We start from the raw sequence: 22561 nt of genomic DNA, 5'->3' as shown, positions 1-22561 counted from the left end.
ACCTGCAGTTCCTGGACTCACCCTGAACAATACTGAAGTTACATTTGTGCCTGCTGCCAATGTCAACCAGAGAAAAAGGGCGACAGCAGCAAGTGGAGCTGCTTGAGAAATACCGTCAGAACTGGGCCCTGACAGTAAATCTGGCCAAAGCCAAAGTTGTAACCTTTCAAAAGAAACCTAAATCTCAAGGAAGCAAACATCTTCTCACTCTAGGAAACACCATTCTAGAGCAGACAACACGCTATGACTATCTTGGCCTAAAGCTGAGTATCTCAGGAAGCTTTCAACTGGCAGTAAATGCACTGAAAGACAAAAAAAAAAGAAGAGCTCTTTATGTGGTCTAAAGGAATCACCATCAAATCAAATCCCAATTAGAATCTGGTCCAAATATTTTGAGACTGAAATCATGCAAACTGCATCCCATAAAGACCCTGCATGCTGAATTCTGTCAAAATATTCTCAAAGTTCAATGGAAACCACCCACAAATGCAATGAGGCAGATTCAAACTGGCTTTAACCATACAATAAGGTCTCTAAAATTCTGGATCCATATGAAATCAGGCATACAAAACTAACTGAAATTTCAAACACTTAAAACCCAAGTGGTTAGCCCTGAAACCAGTCCTCTCTGTCAGTTGGTTCTGAGGTTAACTAACACTCTATGGCTGAATCTCAAGTCTATCCCTCGGACCTTCCCCTCACCCCTTCCCCTCCATTTTGCACTGGCACGAGAGACATAGGGGTGTCCCAATTCTCTTTTTGGAGCGAGGCGGAGGGGTAGGTGGAGGGCTACAAACCCCTTCAAACAGAGTGAATCTGGATGCATTCTCTGTTTAGAGGGGTAGGAGGAGCTTACTGCTGTGTCCACAGAAACAAACATGGCACTGAAAGAGCCGCACAAATGTACGTGGCTTTCATTACAAACTACACTGTTTAGAAAGTTATAACTTGCCAAAAAAACTTAACAGGCAATTGCCTATGACAGCAACGTGTATGCTGCTGGATGCATGTTGCGTATATTGTCGTTCTGAAGAATATCGTAACTTCACTTGTGTGCTGAGGCATTATAATGCATATACACACGAACGCTACGATAAGACACTTTTATATCTCAAAATGGATAAAATCAGGACAAAGGATAAGCGCGTTAATTTGTATGTTCATTAATCTTTGGATAATACCGATCCCAGCTGTTGGATTTCAAGGTCTGTAACGCGTGTGTGCATTTTGTAAACAAATAGGGAGCCCTGAACACACTCGTCTCCTAATAAGCTTTCGGGCAGAAAATGAGGAGAAGTTTCACCAAAGGGAGTAAGTTGGAAAATATATACACACACATGTATATGTGTAACACATAACCTGACGTCCTTAATAAACTGCTATTATTTGTCAAGGAAATTTCTAAAGGAAACAGGGCTGGATGCAAAAAAAAAAAAAAAAAAAAAAAAAAAAAAAAAAAAAAAAGGGAGAATTTGAAAAAGAAATATAAGGTTAACAGAACTAGATGCAGCCCAGAACATACATACAGGTGTTGGTCATATAATTAGAATATCATGAAAAAGTTGATTTATTTCAGTAATTCAATTCAAAAAATGAAACTTCTTGTTGTGTGGGCTGCCCGAAGAGGAGGTACTGCTGGCCAACGCCAGAGGGCGCCCTGCCTGAAGGCGGGCTTCAGGGCTTCAGGCACCAGAGGGCGCAGTTGCCGCCAGGAGCATCGGGAACCTGAGTTGACAGCTGTCACTCATCCACTCATCATGCCTCACCCATAAAAGCCTGGAGAAGACACCACACCCATGCCGAGAAATCGTCAACTCGTACAGGTAGACTCTCAGCCGTCTTTGTACTCTTCTCAGCTAAGCTTTTGTTGTAACGTTCCTTGCATCTGAGCTGGTAATCAGTGACTTTTGAGTTTGCAGCTTATCCACTTGTAGCCGAGTCGGAGGGAGTTGGTTGGAGTTGGCGTTCCCACTCTGCACTCCAGCACTCGACAAGTGTAAATTGGGGTCTGCACGGTAACTCACAGGACTTGTGAAAGCAGGACGTGGAGGTGTTTTTCTCCTCCCGAAAAGGATTCGTTTGCTGACTGTTTACTGGGTGTGTTCACTCACACCCACTATTAACTGTTTCTGTTTCCTGCCAGCAGTACCCGATCTGACAGCTGGAGACGGTGGCCACCTGGGGGCTCAGGACTTGGCGGCTCCAGGGTGTTCCAGATCCGTTGGCGGTGGAAATCGTGTGGGTTCCGACTCCTCTCTGGACGGGCGTCTCCTATCCTCGAGACTGCCCACACGACACCAACTTGTGATTGACTGTAGTATAAATTGTATCTGTATCCGTTGTGCACTTTTCACAACATTAAATTGTTATTTTTTGCATTTCCATTGACCGTTCATTTACGCCACCTGTTGTGGGTCCGTGTCATCACACTTTTCACAACACTTGTATAATGTATACATTCATTCCACACAGACTGATATATTTCAAGTGTTTATTTATTTTAATTACCAATTAATTAATTACTATTAATCAATTAATATTGTTAGTATTATTAATGATTAATGATTAGTATTATTAACATTAATACTATTAATTATTATTATTAGAAATGACTAATTAAATTAAATTAATTAATACCACAAAATTCTCCGACATGATTGCGATGCGTCGAAGAAATCTGCGACTTCTATTTTTTTTTTCATTTACGCAGAAAGGCGAGAAAATAAAAAGAGCAAACCGGCTACTGCAACAAGTTGCCCTGCGGTTGCTATGTTGACAAACAGTGAAGATGGCACTTTGAGATGGGCAGTTTTTTTTTCTGTAAGGGGGAGGAGTGTCTCAATTCATAGGGCTAGAGGCATACCCCTTCGCCTTACCCCTTGTTTTAAAGGGGTACAAAAGATTAGGCCTATATCTTAGGATCCTTAGACCTACACTGTTGACCAAAGTCAAATCAGAATCAGTGAAATCAGCAAAGTAAGGACAATTATTTGAACACTTGGAAAATCAAACCAAATTACAACACAAATTAGGATGGTACTTGGCACTAAAAAGACATTATGAATTAAGAGAGTATGTCTTCACCATCAGAGATACAAAGCAGAGACAGATCCTGACCAAGCACAGGGAAGACACACACACACACACACACAAAAACATGGCTTCCGAAATAGCAGAGGATTTGTGGTCACTGTATGTCTGGCGAGGTTGAGACAGAGATGCACTTGCTCCTCTACTGTCCAAAATATCAACTGCCAAGAGAGAGGTATGTTTTACAATCTTCAGAGAAAATTTCAAATTTTAACTGACTAACAGACATGGATAAATTGGCACAGCTGGACAGATGACTTCACTGGCTGTGCAGTGCCTTACTGTCTGCCATAAGATGAGGGACAGCGAGTTTGACGTCAACCCACGATGATTGATTTCATCTTTTCAAAAAATGAACTTTTCATTTTAATGAATTAACTAGTCTGAATTTATTTATTTTTATTTCTGAATGTCATTTTACACATGCATGTGATGTTTTGTTTTTTCTTTATGCTTTAACAACACTGCATGTTAACAGTCATGCTAATAAAGCAACTGCAAGAAAGAGAGACAGCGAGAACAGAGAGAGAGAATAACAAGGTATATAAATAAAGTGTAACATTTAAGTTAAATGCACATGACAAGACTGTTTTGTAATTTTCTGAATAAAAACAGTTAACTTTAAACGACCTCTGATGTCACAAAGTGCAAGCACTTATTTCTGCTGTGGGCCAAAATCAGGTCAAATATTCTTTGTTGTCCCCACAGGAAAATTCTGCAACAGCTGCAGAACAGAAAAATGACAGACAATACAAAAACAGATACAAGACAGATAAAATCAAAGCTAAAATAAATTAAAACAGATATAGAACCCAAGATCCCACATGTGTGCAACAGATAAGAAAATACAATAATGACCTGCATAACATTAATGAAGTTGCAAAATGAAACATAAAAGAATAAATGTAAACATAGTAAGAGTTTAATACTGAATAAAAGAAGACGACTTTGGAGAAATGTAACTACAGTAGTGTTCAGAATAATAGTAGTGCTATGTGACTAAAAAGATTAATCCAGGTTTTGAGTATACGAAGTCTGTTAGAAAAGTATCCGACCTTTTTATTTTTTGCAAAAACCATATGGATTTGAATCACGTGTGATTGCATCAGCCAAGCTTGAACCTTCGTGCGCATGCGTGAGTTTTTCACGCCTGTCGGTGGCGTCATTCGCCTGTGAGCAGGCTTTGTGTGAGCAGTGGTCCACCCCTCTCTTCGGATTTTTATTGCAAATAAGTGTCTGAACTATTTGGAGCTTTGCTGCATCAAATGTTTCCAGAAACTCTGAGAGACCTCCAGGTGGACACCATTCGGAAAATTCAGATGGCTTTCAGGGACCATTTTATGGGGATTACACAGATTAAGGAGTGCTCCAGCCGGTTTAAAGACTGCCCACAGCGTCTGAGAATGCGGCGCACTCCGAGCGCCGATCGACAGGCTGACACCCCGCTGAAACAACCAGACCATTTCCAACGTGAAGGCTTTGTTGAACCGGGACGTCGTCTCACTTCCACAAAAATGGCAGAAGACGTGGACATCGAGACTTTTTCGGCACATTCCACTGTTACAGGAGTTTTTTTTTCCATGGAAAGAGAAGCGGAGGGATGCACCACGAAGCCGCTCATGGCGCGGGACAAAAGTACCTCCGTGTTGGTCTCACAGGACGGCTTTCAGATGGCTTTCGGTGGCTTTTCAGTCGTGTGACTATCCGAGAAATTGTGCATGAGTTGGACATGCCAGAACATGTCCTGTGAGGCTTCATCACGGCGTTGCTTTGAGCCATGCGGCTCCACCGCGACGCGCGGAATTCCTCCGCTCCTCTTTCCATGACAAAAACTCCAGTAACAGTGGAATGTGCCATTCATTTCCACACTGGACGCCGTGTTGATCCGGGACGTCGTCTGACTTCCACAAGAATTGCGGAAGATGTGGACATCTGCACTTTTTCGGCACATTGAGACAGACATGCGGAGGAATTCCGCGCATCACAGTGGAGCCGCATGGCGCAAAGCAACGCCGTGATGAAGCCTCACAGGACATGTTCTGGCATGTCCAGCTCATGCACAATTTCTCGGATGGTCACACGACTGAAAAGCCACCGAAAGCCATCTGAAAGCCATCTGAAAGCCGTCCTGTGAGACCAACACGGAGGTGCTTTTGTCCCGCGCCATGAGCAGCTCCGTGGCGCATCCCTCCGCTTCTCTTTCCATGAAAAAAAAAACTCCTGTAACAGTGGAATGTGCCGAAAAAGTCTTGATGTCCACGTCTTCTGCCATTTTTGTGGAAGTCAGACGACGTCCCGGATCAACAAAGCCTTCACGTTGGAAATGATCTGGTTGTTTCAGCATGGTGTCAGCCTGTCGATCGGCGCTTGGAGTGCGCCGCGCTCTCAGACACTGTGGGCGGTCTTTAAACCGGCTGGAGCACTCCTTAATCTGTGTAATACCCATAAAATCGTCCCTGAAAGCCATCTGAATTTTCCGAATGGTGTCCACCTGGAGGTCTCTCTCAGTTTCTGGAAAAATTTGATGCAGCAAAGCTCCAAATTATTCAGCCATTTATTCGCAATAAAAATCCGACGAGAGGGGTGGACCACTGCTCACACAAAGCCTGCTCACAGGCGAATGACGTAACCGACAGGCGTGAAAAAACTCACGCATGCGCACGAAGGTTCAAGCTTGGCTGATGCAATCACACGTGATTAAAATCCAGATGGTTTTTGCAAAAAATAAAAAGGTTGGATACTTTTCTAACAGACCTCGTATTTCTTATTGTTACATGGGAAACAAGGTACCAGTAGATTCAGTAGATTCTCACAAATCCAACAAGACCAAGCATTCATGATATACACACTCTTAAGGCTATGAAATTGGGGTACTAGTAAAAAAAAAGTAGAAAAGGGGGTGTTCACAATAATAGTAGCGTGGCATTCGGTCAGCGAGTTCATCAATTTTGTGGAACAAACAGGTGTGAATCAGGTGTCCCCTATTTAAGGATGAAGCCAGCACCTGTTGAACTTGCTTTTGTGGACTGATGAGTAACACTGTTCTTTTTGGGTCCAAGGGCCGCAAACAGTTTGTGAGACGACCCCCAAACTCTGAATTCAAGTCACAGTTCACAGTGAAGACAGTGAAGCATGGTGGTGCAAGCATCATGATATGGGCATGTTTCTCCTACTATGATGTTGGATCTATATATCGCATACCAGGTATCATTGATCAGTTTGGATATGTCAAAATAATTGAAGAGGTCATGTTGTCTTATACTGAAGAGGACATGCCCTTGAAATGGGTGTTTCAACAAGACAATGACCCCAAGCACACTAGTAAACCAGCAAAATCTTGGTTTCCATATTAAAGCTGTCAGATTTGTAGAAATAATTGATGGTATTGTGGAAACTAAAATGATAAATATTGAGTTTCTATTAAGTAAATGTTCTGTTTTAACTAAATGTTCTGTTTGACCACTTGCAACTGAAAGTTCTTCAAAGGAGCCCTTGCGTGTTTATTGGTTAAGTTTCGGTCACTGTGAATTACATGACATTATAATTGCTTCACGTCAGAATCTGAAATTTCCCAGGCCCGAAGAACCCACCTTTATGGCCTCACGTTAAGGCCAGAACCTTTCCAGACAGTGCAAGAGGATCTCTCCCGTGATAAGACATGGCCATAAACTTTGAGTCTTGACAACCAGCTATTATCTTTAGGTCTAAGTGAAGGACAAGACATTTGGTTAAAATAAAAAAAAATAAAAAATGCATCAGGATTCTTTTATTCATATAAAAGAATAAAAGAAAATTCCCTCCCTGAGCCTGGTTCTGCTGGAGGTTTCTTCCTGTTAAAAGGGAGTTTTTCCTTCCCACTGTTGCCAAGTGCTTGCTCACAGGGGGTCGTTTTGACCGTTGGGGTTTTTCCGTAATTATTGTATGGCTTTGCCTTACAATATAAAGCACCTTGGGGCAACTGATTGTTGTGATTTGGCGCTATATAAATAAAACTGATTTGATTTGATATAAAACTTCTGAAGTCTGTGTTGTTGATTCAAGCAAATGCTTTGCATGTATTCCATCTAATTGACGTGTTCTTGTAACTGATGTGTGTTAAATATGATGTTTCTGACTTATCCATGTTTTGATAACTGTGGAATATTCTGTTAACCAAGTTGTGTGTAGGATGTATTTAAGCCTTTAATAACATTATATTCATCCCAAAAATGTCTTAGAACAAATAGTATGCCAAAATAGTTAATGTGTTTAAATAATTAAATCATTTTTGTCTGCCTTTCTGAGCACATTAAGTTTCTGTAAAGCTACACACCCTAAATGGGTGGAGTTTAATGACGCAAGTCCCCTTTAAAAGTTAGAACAGAGTTTCTACTCACTCTCTTGGAGCTCCCCTGCAACTCTCTCTTGCAACCTTCTCTCTGTTCCTTTCTTCAAACACTTAACTTTAATTTTGGGTCAACAAGGCCCCAAGCTAAGCTATGCTAAGCTACCGCGTGGCTTAATTCATTTATTCGTTGTTTCATTAGTTATTCTTTGATAACCTCTTAACAAAGTAACAGCATGACGCTTTTAAGGTTTGTCAAGTCTTTCGAATTTTTAAGAGAACTTCCGATCTGAACTTTTCAAAATAAGAGCGAATTTACAGAAAAGCGACTTTCCTTTTCTGTACAATGCTGCTCTTAAAGTTTTATCTTTTTTCTAAATTCACAAAGACTTTTAATCTGACTCCCAACAAACGTTTTAAAAGCTACCAGAACCCATTTTCAACAAACGCCTTCCACTTCTGGGGTCAAGCATGCTGACGACGGAGCTGACGAATGTTTGAAGCACGCCGGACCCTCCCCTCAAGGGGACGCTGTAGTACGGAGGCCGATGCCTGACAAACAGTACACGCAGCGAGTAAGCAAGAAAATGTTTTAAAAAATGCTTTTTAAAAATCGATTCTTGGACATTTTGGATCGATTCAGAATCCTGATAAATAAGAATCACGATTTGGATGTGAAACGATTTTTTCCGGCACCCATAATAAATTTATTTAATTCTTTCACTAAAACGTCAAATCTAGGCATGCATCTTAGATGTACTTTCCGGCAAACTGTACCAGTAATGTTGAGATCTGCACAATAAATGCTTTCAAAATTACATTATATCTGTTTTTATTTTGTTGTGATTTTTATTTATTTATTTTGCTCAATTTACCTTTGCCTTTTACCCATTCAGAAATGCATTATAATTTTTACCCTTAAGTTTATATCACGATATATACAGCTACTGTGAAGGGATTCAATTTATACCGCAATATGAATTTTAGGTCATACCGTGCAGCCCTAGGTAACAGGAAGCATTCTTGGGACACAGACCTTGGACAAGTTCAAAGACGGCTAATGCTGACCTATTCTAAAAGGTCACATTCTTTCTACACACTCTTTCATTGACTACATGCTCATACGTCTGAGGGTAGTTTAGCATTACATTATATTATAAATTGTCTTTACATTTAGTCAAGTAAAGCGGCTTATGTTTACCTCTGTAGAGATCCATGTCACGCTACCAGGCAGTTCTCTTGCCTGTTCAGTGGATACAAGAAGAGGTTTAGCTTACCAGAGGTCATATTAATACACAGCTGATTAGCTAAATCAATATCAATATTGCACTGATTAAGTTCATTTTTGTCCTGAGTGAAAAGATTAACCCCACAGCTTCTAAAAAATAAACCTCAGTTTGTAAAATGTCAAACTTCCTCTTTAAATGAGTGGCAACCAGAGTATCTACAAATTAAGGATGAAGGTGAACTTTTTATTTGTATGTTTTAATGTTTAGCTGCTCTGACCTTTAATGAATTGGCCACTGGATTGGCCAAGGAGGGGACTCCAGACACATACCTGGATGGGATTCTCTGCTGCTTGGCTTAGGCCCCATCCACACGGGAACAGATTAACGTGTATCTGCATAAGTTTTGTATTGTTTTGGCATTTCATCCACAAGTAAACAGTATTTTGGGCGGCCGAAAACGATAGTATTTGATTTTGAAAACGAGTCCCAGAGTGGGTAGATGACAAAACGCTGGATTTGGTGTGCACAAGCAATATGTACTCTTTCTGAAAGGATTACATCACAGCACCACCTGTCTAACCACAGTGGCTCAGAGATGATGGAACTAACAGCATGAACTAACAAGCCGTCATCACAGCAGACAAAACCAACTAAATATTAAAGGAATCCTTTTTCCACATTTCTGTACAGTGCATTGAATTTGGATTTATTGTGTGCATTTAATTTTTTATTTTTTTTAACTGCTGTGAGCCCAAAGCGCTTTGAGCGTCTGATACAGATGGAAAAGCGCTATATAAATGCAGTCCATTTACACGAAAACACTTTGGATGGAACGTGTTAATATATTAATAGGTATATTAAAGTTTATGTGGACTCTGCATCAGTTTTCTTTTTTCAATGATTTGTAAAATCCAAAGTTTTTCCTTGTGGCACTGCTCCAGTCAGTCTTTGTATGTAACCCATTTTTTCCCCATGAGGAGCATCATTCTTTGCAAAATCCAAAGTTTTTCCATGTGGCACTCCATTCTTTGTAAAATACGTTTTTTTTTTTTTTTTCTCCTTTTGTCCTGTGTGGCGACAAAAGAGGACAAAATTGAGTTTTCTGAACCAGGCAGCAGTTGGGTGACTTTCTTTCAGTCCCTGCAATGGTAAAAAAAAAAAAAAAAACTTTCAGTTTCATGGCTGTGCTGTTTTCCAGTTACAGAAAGTCCAGTGAAAGGTGCAAATTATCTGTCTCATTTTTCTGCTGATTCAGTTGAAGCCATCCGCTTGAATGAGAGAAATGCACACAAGACAGATCAAATCTGAAGTGTGGAAAATGAATAATTTAATATTTAGCTCGTTTTTAGTGTGTAGCTTCTCTCTCTGTCATTTTTTTATGCCACAGAACGTCAATTTCTATTTAATCCACTAGATGGCGTATGCAGCCTGTGAGCTGGTGCCAGCTGCCGCCATCTTGCTTGGCGTTATTACGTGTCATCAGGCATTAGATTAAATAGAAAACTATGATGCACTGACTTAAACTTGGGTTAAAGTGATCTGAAAATGGTGTTGAGTGCAGCATTCGGGTGAAGCGACAAGCCGACAAAGGAGTATCAGCTGGTTAAATAAATAAAAAATAAATAATAATAAATTGTGGTGTGAGCTTTCATAAGTATTATATGTAATATAAATGATGTGGTGGAAATGGCTAAAATTGCTGAATAAAGGTTAGAAAAATTTTTTTCTTTTTTTTAGTCGATCTGTATTCTGTAAAGTGACTTCAGTTTTACTGCCTGAATGTTTTGTCGTGAGAAATCTCTCATCATTCGTTTAGCGATTCAATTAGAAGTCTCACTTTCATAAGTCTCAATTTATCCCTTTTTAATTAGCCTCAGGTTCTTTCTTCACATCAGGTTTTCCATCCTGAGATATTCTGTAAGCGCCAATGCATAGAATGAAAATTTTTTTTTCCTCTCAATTTGGTGGGTCACATGACAGTCGCTTTGATATTGTATATTCTACATAAGAATATACACAAATGAGATTCATTTCTCTGCAATATACTCCATATTCCAGTGAAGTGTTTCCAGATTTATTTCAGCTCGGTCCAGAAATGACTGAATAACCTTACTTGCATCCTGGCTGGCACGGCTGTTTCATTTAATTTATTTTAATTGAAATTTTCGCGGAGAAGCACTCCGTAAAAGCAACACCACAGGTGGGTAAAAAGCAGGCTTTATTATTAATATCTTTACTATGATGCAAGCACACAAAGCTCTTACTTTCACCCCTGACTTTTTCTCATATTTAACTTCATAATGAAAGTAATTAAATATCAGACTAATATCTTGTGCCGTGGCAGACATACGTAGTGTGTTAGAAAATAATACCATCAGTTTGTCAATCTCGATAAAGATAATGACTTCAGTGGTCGGGATAGCATAAACACAAATCATAAACTCCTCACAACATCTGGACTGGGACGAAAATTCATTCATGTCTATTATATAAATAGTCTGCTCCTCTTCTATATATGTTTTGACAAACAGTGGCTGTACAAATGTGGGACTGACTTTGAATAAATGTAACAGTACAGTCATAGCACGGAAAATGCAGATTTATGGTGAAACTCTCTTGAAAACATTGATCATGCCCATTGATTTCTATTTATGTCTGGTTGTTAGACGCTAACCAAGATGGCCATCTAGTAAGTCGATAGAAACTGATGTCATAGAAAGGCTAGTCATTGACGTAAAAACGCATACATGCACTCATACAACATACAGGGCCGGCTACAGGTCTGGCATATGTACTACAGCTTATTTGGTCAATTTGAGCTTTTTGGTGTGGACGCAGATAAATCTTGAAACAATGCCATGTTTATAGAGAACTACTGGAAAACAAAGATCGTTTTGTATCCGTGTGGACAAGGCCTTAGAATGAGTACAGAGAAAAAAAAAAATCCAAGATATCAAATCAAAATCAAATCAATTTTATTTATATAGCGCCAAATCACAACAAACAGTTGCCCCAAGGCGCTTTATATTGTAAGGCAAAGCCATACAATAATTACGGAAAAACCCCAACGGTCAAAACGACCCCCTGTGAGCAAGCACTTGGCGACAGTGGGAAGGAAAAACTCCCTTTTAATAGGAAGAAACCTCCAGCAGAACCAGGCTCAGGGAGGGGCAGTCTTCTGCTGGGACTGGTTGGGGCTGAGGGAGAAAACCAGGAAAAAGACATGCTGTGGAGGGGAGCAGAGATCAATCACTAATGATTAAATGCAGAGTGGTGCATACAGAGCAAAAAGAGAAAGAAACACTCAGTGCATCATGGGAACCCCACAGCAGTCTAAGTCTATAGCAGCATAACTAAGGGATGGTTCAGGGTCACCTGATCCAACCCTAACTATAAGCTTTAGCAAAAAGGAAAGTTTTAAGCCTAATCTTAAAAGTAGAGAGGGTGTCTGTCTCCCTGATCTGAATTGGGAGCTGGTTCCAGAGGAGAGGAGCCTGAAAGCTGAAGGCTCTGCCTCCCATTCTACTCTTACAAACCCTAGGAACTACAAGTAAGCCTGCAGTCTGAGAGCGAAGCGTTCTATTGGGGTGATATGGTACTAAGAGGTCCCTAAGATAAGATGGGACCTGATTATTCAAAACCTTATAAGTAAGAAGAAGAATATTAAATTCTATTCTAGAATTAACAGGAAGCCAATGAAGAGAGGCCAATATGGGTGAAATATGCTCTCTCCTTCTAGTCCCCGTCAGTACTCTAGCTGCAGCATTTTGAATTAACTGAAGGCTTTTCAGGGAACTTTTAGGACAACCTGATAATAATGAATTACAATAGTCCAGCCTAGAGGAAATAAATGCATGAATTAGTTTTTCAGCATCACTCTGAGACAAGACCTTTCTAATTTTAGAGATATTGTGCAAATGCAAAAAAGCAGTCCTACATATTTGTTTAATATGCACATTGAATGACATATCCTGATCAAAAATGACTCCAAGATTTCTCACAGTATTACTAGAGGTCAGGATAATGCCATCCAGAGTAAGGATCTGGTTAGACACCATGTTTCTAAGATTTGTGGGGCCAAGTACAATAACTTCAGTTTTATCTGAGTTTAAAAGCAAGAAATTAGAGATCATCCATGTCTTTATGTCTGTAAGACAATCCTGCAGTTTAGCCAATTGGTGTGTCCTCTGGCTTCATGGATAGATAAAGCTGGGTATCATCTGCGTAACAATGAAAATTTAAGCAACGCTTTCTAATAATACTGCCTAAGGGAAGCATGTATAAAGTGAATAAAATTGGTCCTAGCACAGAACCTTGTGGAACTCCATAATTAACCTTAGTCTGTGAAGAAGATTCCCCATTTACATGAACAAATTGTAATCTATTAGATAAATATGATTCAAACCACCGCAGCGCAGTGCCTTTAATACCTATGGCATGCTCTAATCTCTGTAATAAAATTTTATGGTCAACAGTATCAAAAGCAGCACTGAGGTCTAACAGGATGAGCACAGAGATGAGTCCACTGTCTGAGGCCATAAGAAGATCATTTGTAACCTTCACTAATGCTGTTTCTGTACTATGATGAATTCTAAACCCTGACTGAAACTCTTCAAATAGACCATTCCTCTGCAGATGATCAGTTAGCTGTTTTACAACTACCCTTTCAAGAATTTTTGAGAGAAAAGGAAGGTTGGAGATTGGCCTATAATTAGCTAAGATAGTTGGGTCAAGTGATGGCTTTTTAAGTAATGGTATGCCCCATATACACTGGATTAAGACCTATATAAGTCCTACAAGATCATGACATTTTCTCTCACAAGTCTTGGCTGGTCTCCGTTGTGATCTGTTATTTGCATCGACACCAAGCTTGCATTGCAACTGAATATGTTAACATATGCGATCATTGCTGCAACCCCAGAGTCAATTGAGAGGCTATTACGATCCCACAGGATCAAGCTGAGAGTGAGTTGAGACGTGAGAGTTTATCAAGACCGATTATGAGACCCATGCAACTTTTAACTGGTTGTTAAGGTTTTTGTACAGTTTAGTACACTCGCACACCTGTTGGAGACAGATAGGGAGTGATGGCGACCAAGGGGGACCTTTTTCCAACCATGGAGACCCCATTGTGACCAGCCTGCAACCCCAGAGGTACTCAGTGAGAGTGATGGCAAGCAAAGGCCATTTTTCAATTGCAACTCAGTTGTGGACTTGGTGTAAACGGGCGAGTAGCAAGAAGAGTTCATCTACCTGAGGTGCTGTGGCAGACATAATGATATACCAATTAAGTAGACATTACCCAACCTTGATGCAAACAACCTTTTTTAAACTATCGCACTTTTTTATGCTGTTAGGCAGGGGTGGTGGCCAAGTAGTTAGTGCACTTGGTTTCAGTGTGGAAGTTTCTGTGTAGGCTCTCAGTTGTCCAGGTGGTTTCCATAGTAGAGAAGCTTGAATCTTCGACTGGACTGGGTTGATTGACGCGAGGACGTTTCACTTCAAATCGCAGAAGCTTCCTCAGCTAAAATTTTTGCTCTGATAGTCTGACTTCTGTCCGACCCTTGCCGAGAAGAACAAACAGAAGCCACAACAGCTGGACTTTTAAACCTAACCAGACGCCTCCTACCGAGAGGCAGACTGCTATTGGCTAGTGATTAAACAATTGCTTTAATTAGCACCTATTGTGCTCTAGTTAGCACCCTCCTAATGACAGGGTCGCTGTCCCTCCTAACGATGGGACTGACACCTCTCCTGATGGTTTGAATGACTCATTACCATGAACAAAAGACTGAAACTGCTTTGATCTGAGTACCCCATTGTAAACAGGGGACAAAGTGTGTCTCAGACCCCCTCCCCGGTTAAGGCTGGGTTTCAACTGTTTCACATAGAATGCCTCCTTCACACCTCTCTCAAAGCATTTCTTCTCTCTGGCTAAGATTTTAACTTCCTTGTCCTCAAACGTGTGGTTAACGTCTTTGAGTGAAGATGAACTGCAGACTGAGGTCCACTGGTGCCCTCTCTGCAGTGCTAGTATAGCCTTTTGTGTAAAGGTTGCTTAGTCTAACCTATGTAGTGTTCATTACAGTTTTCCTGACATCTGATAGAATACACTACATTGCTCTGTTTGTAACTAGGGATCCTGTCCTTAGGGTGAACTAATTTCTGTCTCAAGGTGTTAACAGGTTTAAAGTAAACTGGGATTTTGTGCTGTCTGAAGATCCTCTGTAGTTTTTCCCTACTCCTGCTAAATACGGGAGAGACACTCTTCTTCTTGTCTCCGTCTCCTGTCTATTTGGTCTCTTTGTTCTCTAGGACTCCTGCACTTTGTCCCTGGACCATCGTGGATACCCACATACCATGAGGGCTTTCTGGACAAGTTCTTTAGCCCTTCCCTCTGCAGTTGTGGGCACCTGTAGGACTCTGTGTTGAAGAGTCCTGATCACCCCGAGCTTGTGTTCAAGGGGATGGTTTGAACCAAAGAGCAGATATTGGTCAGTGTGAATGGGTTTTCTGTAAACCCCTGTCTGGAGCTGCCTGTTCTCTCCAATCGTAACATCACAGTCCAAGAAGGCTAAATGGTTGTTTCTGGCATCCTCGCATGTGAACTTGATATTTGAGTCCACCGAGTTGATGTGTTCTGTGAAGTCCTCAACCTCCTGTTGCTCCTGTTGAATTTTAGCTGAGGAAGCTTTTGCGATTTGAAGCAAAACGTCCTTGCATTAAGCAACCCAGTCCAGTCGAAGATTCAAGCTTCTCTACTTCAGTGTGGAAGGTTTCTGGTTCAAACCCCCACCCCTGCCACATTTCTCAATGTAATGTGGAGTTGCGTCAGGAAGGGATCCGCCGTAAAACTTGCGCCAATTCAGCATGCAGCTCCACCTCTGATTTGCTGTGGCGAACCCGAGTGCAAGCAACGGAGAAGCCGAAGGGACTTACTTTTTACAAAGAGCTACCAAAAACTACAATATATTGTAATATCAAATGGCAATACTTGTAGATTCACATTTTTTAAAAGAAATATTATGCTGAATCTGCACCCAAGTGTCGTGTCCGGAGATAACTATCATTCCAGCCACGTAGGGTAATCACACAGCGAAGCATGTACAGTAGTGTTCAGAATAATAGTAGTGCTATGTGACTAAAAAGATTAATCCAGGTTTTGAGTATATTTCTTATTGTTACATGGGAAACAAGGTACCAGTAGATTCAGTAGATTCTCACAAATCCAACAAGACCAAGCATTCATGATATGCACACTCTTAAGGCTATGAAATTGGGCTATTAGTAAAAAACAAAAGTAGAAAAGGGGGTGTTCATAATAATAGTAGCGTGGCATTCAGTCAGTGAGTTCATCAATTTTGTGGAACAAACCGGTGTGAATCAGGTATCCCCTATGTAAGGATGAAGCCAGCACCTGTTGAATATGCTTTTCTCTTTGAAAGCCTGAGGAAAATGGGACGTTCAAGACATTGTTCAGAAGAACAGCATAGTTTGATTAAAAAGCTGATTGGAGAAGGGAAAACATACGCAGGTGCAAAAAATTATAGGCTGTTCATCTACAATAATCTCCAATGCTTTAAAAAGGACAAAAAAAAAAAAAAAAAAAAAAAAAAACTAGAGACGCATGGAAGAAAACAGAAAACAACCATCAAAATGGATAGAAGAATAACCAGAATGGCAAAGGCTCACCCAGTGATCAGCTCCAGGATGATCAAAGACAGTCTGGAGTTAGTTAGAAGACGCCTGTGTGAAGCTAATTTATTTGCAAGAATCCCCAGCAATGTCCCTCTGTTAAATAAAAGACGTGCAGAAGAGGTTACAATTTGCCAAAGAACACATCAACTGGCCTAAAGAGAAATGGAGGAATATTTTGTGGACTGATGAGAGTAAAATTGTTCTTTTTGGGTCCAAGGGCCACAGACAGTTTCTGAGATGACCCCCAAACTCTGAATTCAAGCCACAGTTCACAGTGAAGACGGTGAAGCATGGTGGTGCAAGTATCATGATATGGGCATGTTTCTCCTACTATGGTGTTGGGCCTATATATCGCATACCAGGTATCATGGATCAGTTTGGATATGTCAAAATACTTGAAGAGATTATGTTGCCTTATGCTGAAGAGGATATGCCCTTGAAATGGGTGTTTCAACAAGACAATGACCCCAAGCACACTAGTAAATAAGCAAATTCTTGGTTCCAAACCAACAAAATTAATGCTTCGCAGATGTGAAGAAATCATGAAAAACTATGGTTATACAACTAAATACTAGTTTAGTGATTCACAGGATTGCTAAAAAAAAGCAGTTTGAACATAAGAGTTTTGAGTTTGTAGCATAAACAGCAGATACTACTATTATTGTGAACACCCCCTTTTCACTTTTTTTTTTACTAATAGCCCTATTTCATAGCCTTAAGAGTGTGCATATCATGAATGCTTGGTCTTGCTGGATCTGTGATTGTGATTTGGATTATGCAGGCCCAGGCATTTGTGCCTCTGTTATAAAAATCAGAAGGTACCACCATTAATGTTGACCTGCCCACAGGATTGAACAAAGTTGTGAATTTCGTGCTGGACTGAATATTTTCAGTGAGGCTGACCAAAGGACAGGCATTCATGTTAGTTCTGTCATCTGCATGAGTATCTTGAAAATGTGTAAGATTCTATTAAATAATGCAAAGGCTAACCTCTTCTTTTTGGTTGCGATGCAGTCTATGACAGCTATAAAGCTACTTTGTTTTGAAAAAACAAAGCATTCATTGAACACAGACTGGGTCAGAAATAAAACAAATAAGTGGGGAGGAGCTGCTACTGGACAAAGGAGAGGCCAAACTGCTCCTAATGAGAAGGAACATGAGAAGCCTTCTGCATTTGCATATAATGAACTGACAATATTCCCACACTGACAAACGGAAAAATTAGTAACGTGCTGAGTATGTTGGGTCATAACACTCGGTCACTGTGTACATTTCAACTTGATTATAAAATTGTCATTGGATTATACAAAAGGTACTGCTTCTGGCTGTATGACGAAGACAGCTGAAATAGCAAACTCCTAGGTTTAAAAAAAGAAATCATATAATGCAGTCATCAACCACATAAGAGCAGCAAATTGGCCTGCGAGAGAGAAGAAAATGTGGGTGAAAATGTGAACAGAGAAAACATTGCAAGGGGAAGAAGGGACAAGGACAACATTCATGTGCAGCACCCAGCCCAGTCAAAAGAGCCATTAAGAAGCCAATCAGGCCAATCACATTTGTGAAAGGGTCTGTTAAAGTGCTGTTACAATGCAGACAGGTGCTAATTACAGCAGAGAGCTTTAAGTCAAATTCATCTAATTAAGGGAAAACATCCTCTGCAGCTATTGACATGAATATCAAACTATGGAATTAAGGGACCTGTTAAAGAGGTGCTATAATTCAGTGTAATTTTAAAGCAAGAGTCTACTTATTCGGGGCAGCATGGTGGATGAGTGATTAGCACTGTTGCCTCACAGCAAGAAGGTCATGGGATCAATTCCCACCTGTGGCCCTTCTGTGTGGAGTTTGCATGTTCTCCCCATGTATGTGGGTTCCCTCCAGGTGTTTCGGCTTCCTCCCACATCCAAAGACATGCAGCTAAGGTGAACTGGAAACTTTAAAATGTCTGTAAGTGTGCGTGCGGATGTGAATGTGTTTGTTTGTCTATATGTGGCCCTGCGAAAGACTGGCGTCCTCTCCAGGGCGTACCCTGCTTCACACCCTATGACTGCTGGGATAGGCTCCAGCTCCCCATGACCCTTAATTGGAGTAAGTGGTTATGGGTGAGTGAATCTACTTATTCTGGCTTAGATATTAAAAATTAGGGGTGTGACAATAGACTCACAGTAACTCCCAATATGCATTACAATACTTGAGAACCAGTTTGATACACATCAAGACACTTGAGAAATACAATTCTATAAATATTGCAGTTTGATATTACATTTCATAAGACTACCCGTGACCTAATCCGGGGTAAGTGGATGAAGAGGAGTAAGTGAGTGATTTCGTAAGACTAGACCAGCGAGAAAGCCAGGGGTGCATTAACACCACCCAAGGCCCCTGGACTACAGAGATTCAGGAGGTACCCCCAACCCAAACCCTGTGCTGCAAGAGCCACTACACTAACCTGATCTCACACCAGTTTGTGATGACAAAAAAAATGATTTAATCTATTAGTTCACAAAGTTTGGGGCGACATGGTGAGAGGGGGTCAGTGAGGGTTATGGTTGGGGTAAAAAAAAAAGAAAAAAAAAAAGAAAGAAAAGAAAGTAAAACTAAACTTTACTGCATCATGAAAATGAGTGTTTTGAATCGCTTTTGAATAGCTAAGGGTAAAAAAAAAAAAAAAAAATCGCGATTCTGACAGAGTCAGAATAGCCTCTAATTATTCATTATTAGAATTTGTAAGACGGTCCCCCATGGCGGAGGCCTCGGGGCTGTAGCCCAGGATAGCTCTTGCATTACGGCGCCATTGGAGAAAGCACAGAATTTTCTTTCTTTCCCCAGGAAAACCATGCTTATATTTGTTAAATAAGTAATTTAAAACTCATTTTGAAGTAAACTGGCTGCCTGCCAATGTAGCTTTAATCCTACACTTGGAGCATTAAAAGTGGTAAAAATACTTTATTAAGGTTGGACAGTGTCAACTTAATTGAGATAACATGTACCACAATGCAACTGTTCTTCCTACCTTGGATTAATATTTTCTGTGTTCGGTATAAAAATTGGATGAAACTTTGTGCCTCAGAGCACAGCAACAGGCCATTCTGACCAGAGAAGTGGAACATGGGGCCAAGACCAACTGCTTTTCCCTCCTGGCTCGGTATACCACATTTGGCTAGAGAATGGTAAACGCATCTCAACCTTTGCAAATAAAGACTAGCTGCAAACATTACTTTTGCACTTACTAGGTGTCTCTCCTGTAAATACTCATCAGTGCTCAATTTCATCTCTTGGGAAATCTTTTGCAATCTGCCTTTATTTTTTTCCTGATGATTGTTGAAATGAAGGTATATAATGTAATACCACCCACATTAGAGCTGCAATTAACTGCACCTTCTGCTGAATGATAGTGGTACTACAAATCCACCTCATTTCCACTAGCAAATGATTTTGAATTATAGTGACTACGGACTTTAAAAATGGTAAAATTAGGTACTGTGAGATCCTGAGCATTGATTCCCCACCAGAAATTATAACCCTTCTGTCAACATTTTTACTTTTGTATATGAGGCGTGGCACAAATCGGGTAGACATAAATGTAATCTCACGCGACTGATAGAGTTCAAAATGTTTAATAAGTGAAACAGGTGGAGGTCGGTACACGGGGCATCTTGCAGCGAAGCAAAGGTAGCAGAATAGCAAGAAGCTGAGAAGTAGTTCAATAAACAGGCACAGGTTAAAAAGCATGGGATATGGGCTATCAGAGGCAAGGCAAAAATCAAGTTCAAAAACAAGGCAGAGTTAAAATAGAGGCAGGCAAACACAGAGCAGGGTACAAGGCTGGAAAGTGACACAAAATCAACAATCTGGCAGTGAGCTGTGAGGGCTTAAATGGGGAGCAAACTAATCAAGGTGTGATGAGGAGCAGGTGTGGAAGGCCCTGGAAGGGGGCGTGGCTGGGGAAGACAAGGATACGTGCAAGAGCGTTCAGTGAGACAAAAGCAAAGCGGGCAAGATAACTAAGTGACTGCAAAACCAACAGTGCAAAATGTGAGGTGCTCAACAAACTAACGTGAACAAAACAGAAGGGGAAAAACTAGGAAATAACGTGACTAAAGTAAATAGTGGAAAACAAGATCAATGATTATAATCAAAACTAGAACAGAACTGAAACTGATTAATATATAAAAGTAAATGCAATAACCGATAATGAGGTGGCAACATAAATTAAGACTACACCGAACACAAATGAACAGAATGACAAAACCAGAGGCTACAGAATAATGCAATAAATATTATATATATTATATATATTTGATTTGGTTTGTTGTGTGTTAAGTTGTGCATGCTGCAATATTCATGCCAAGTGAAACTCATATTTGATTATATATATTATATATAAAATCAAATATATATTTGATTTTATATATACAGTTATATTGGACTTGGCTACGCCTCATCCAGTATAACTTTTCTTCATCCAATATTTCTCTATGTTGGACTCCTTACATCCATTATTTGTATTATAATAATTATATATATATATATATATATATATATATATATATATATATATATATATATATATATATATATATATATATATATATATATACACACATACACACACACACCGGACAAAGCCTGCGTGACATCACTCAGGTTTCCAATAGACTCGGAACAGCTGATATGAAGCCCATATCTGGGTGTCGCCATGTTGGCAGAAGCAGCAGCTGTGCTGCTAGTGGCTACATCACGATAAACTCAATAATGCATAAAGAGGTTGAGTGTGGGTGGCTGTGCATGTGACAAAAGAAGACTGAACTGAATGCCCCCGTCTTGGACTCCAAACCAGCTAACGGGCTAACCTTGGTTCGAGTGTTTATTAAAATGTGAGCGGCACTGTGTGACAGCTCACATAATGGTCTGCTTTGATGCATTAATGGGGATAACAGATCAGGCTACCCGTAGCTGTTAAAGTGCTAACACTATTAGAGTACAACATCAAATACGAGAGTTTCACTTGGCATGAATATTGCAGCATGCACAACTTAACACACAACAAACCATATTATTCCAGGCATTTCTAATAAAATGCTCCAAATGAAAGACACAGCTCTCCACAACAGCTACCAGCTGGATAAAGCAGGTCCCAAATTACTGAAACAGTGAGTCGGAACTCTGGTCAGCAGCTGTCACTCAAAGCGACCACAACCCCAATTATTCATAACATTATGGTTTAAAACTTCTTAAATGAGAAAAAAAAAAAAAAAAAAGTTCTCATACCGTACAGTTATCATGGACTAACTATAGAAACAAACGCCATTCTTGTACCAGACTGTAAGGGTAGTATCTCACTGGGCTGCGACAGGCTGTGACCAGCATTTGTGAGGGACTTCTGGAAATTTCACAGGGATCCATAATCTCTCCATGTGAGTCGCAGGGCAGCGTTCTTGTGTTGCTTGAATGTTGAACATGTCAAAAAATTCACGTGACAAATTTTCTCTCAAAATATTCACTGAGTTGTTGCCATTTCAGTGTGTCAAGGAGTGCTTCGAGAGTATCCCAGAGTCCAGCTGGCGTAGGATCTGTCACTCTGCTGGACATCATTCCAGAGGTCAGTGAGTGCGCTGCCATCATACATAACATCCACACTTTTCTCCCCATTTTCCCCTTCTCTCTGGAGCCATGCTAGGCATTTTTTATTTTATTTATGATGATTCATTATTTATTTGATTTTATTATATTATTATTTACAGGGCTTTGCCTTCTGTGGCTACAGTCTGGGGTATTCCACTGCCTCTTTTCACATTATAGCAGTCCACAGCTATCCTGAGCACTTTGTTCGCAAACGTGTCGTCATTTCAGAGTGATTCTAACTGAGAACTGTCATTAATGTGCATGTTTTCTCACAAATTTGTGTCTCCTACTACTCTACAACAGTCGCAGCCCACTGAGCTACTATCCTAAACATGTTTATTTCTGTTCTAAAGTTGGACATCTTAACATGAAGTTGGAGCCAACCTCAGCAAGGAACTGCACCTTTTTCTTCTTGCGGTCATGCTTCATCAAAGCTAAATGCTTGGAGATTAGGCCATTAAAATCAATTTACCGATACCTGAACCTAGGGTTCAGCGATAAAACAATCGTAATAAAATATCACAAAATTTATCCCAAGAACAGTGATAGATTTTGGACATTAGAACTACATATCAACAAATCCAAAAGCCTA

General features: G+C 40.3%; 1 protein-coding gene across 2 annotated transcripts in view; it reads right to left on the bottom strand.

The window, feature by feature from the left end:
- Positions 1-22561, bottom strand: part of si:ch211-239f4.1 (EVI5-like protein) — a 99586-nt gene that overhangs the window by 55574 nt on the left and 21451 nt on the right. The window lies entirely within an intron of this gene.

The sequence above is a fragment of the Thalassophryne amazonica genome, chromosome 15 (assembly GCF_902500255.1).
Source record: "Thalassophryne amazonica chromosome 15, fThaAma1.1, whole genome shotgun sequence".
In the NCBI taxonomy this organism is placed as follows: Eukaryota; Metazoa; Chordata; class Actinopteri; order Batrachoidiformes; family Batrachoididae; genus Thalassophryne; species Thalassophryne amazonica.
Note: the sequence above shows the minus strand (reverse complement) of the source record. Positions and strands in the feature narration are given on the sequence as shown.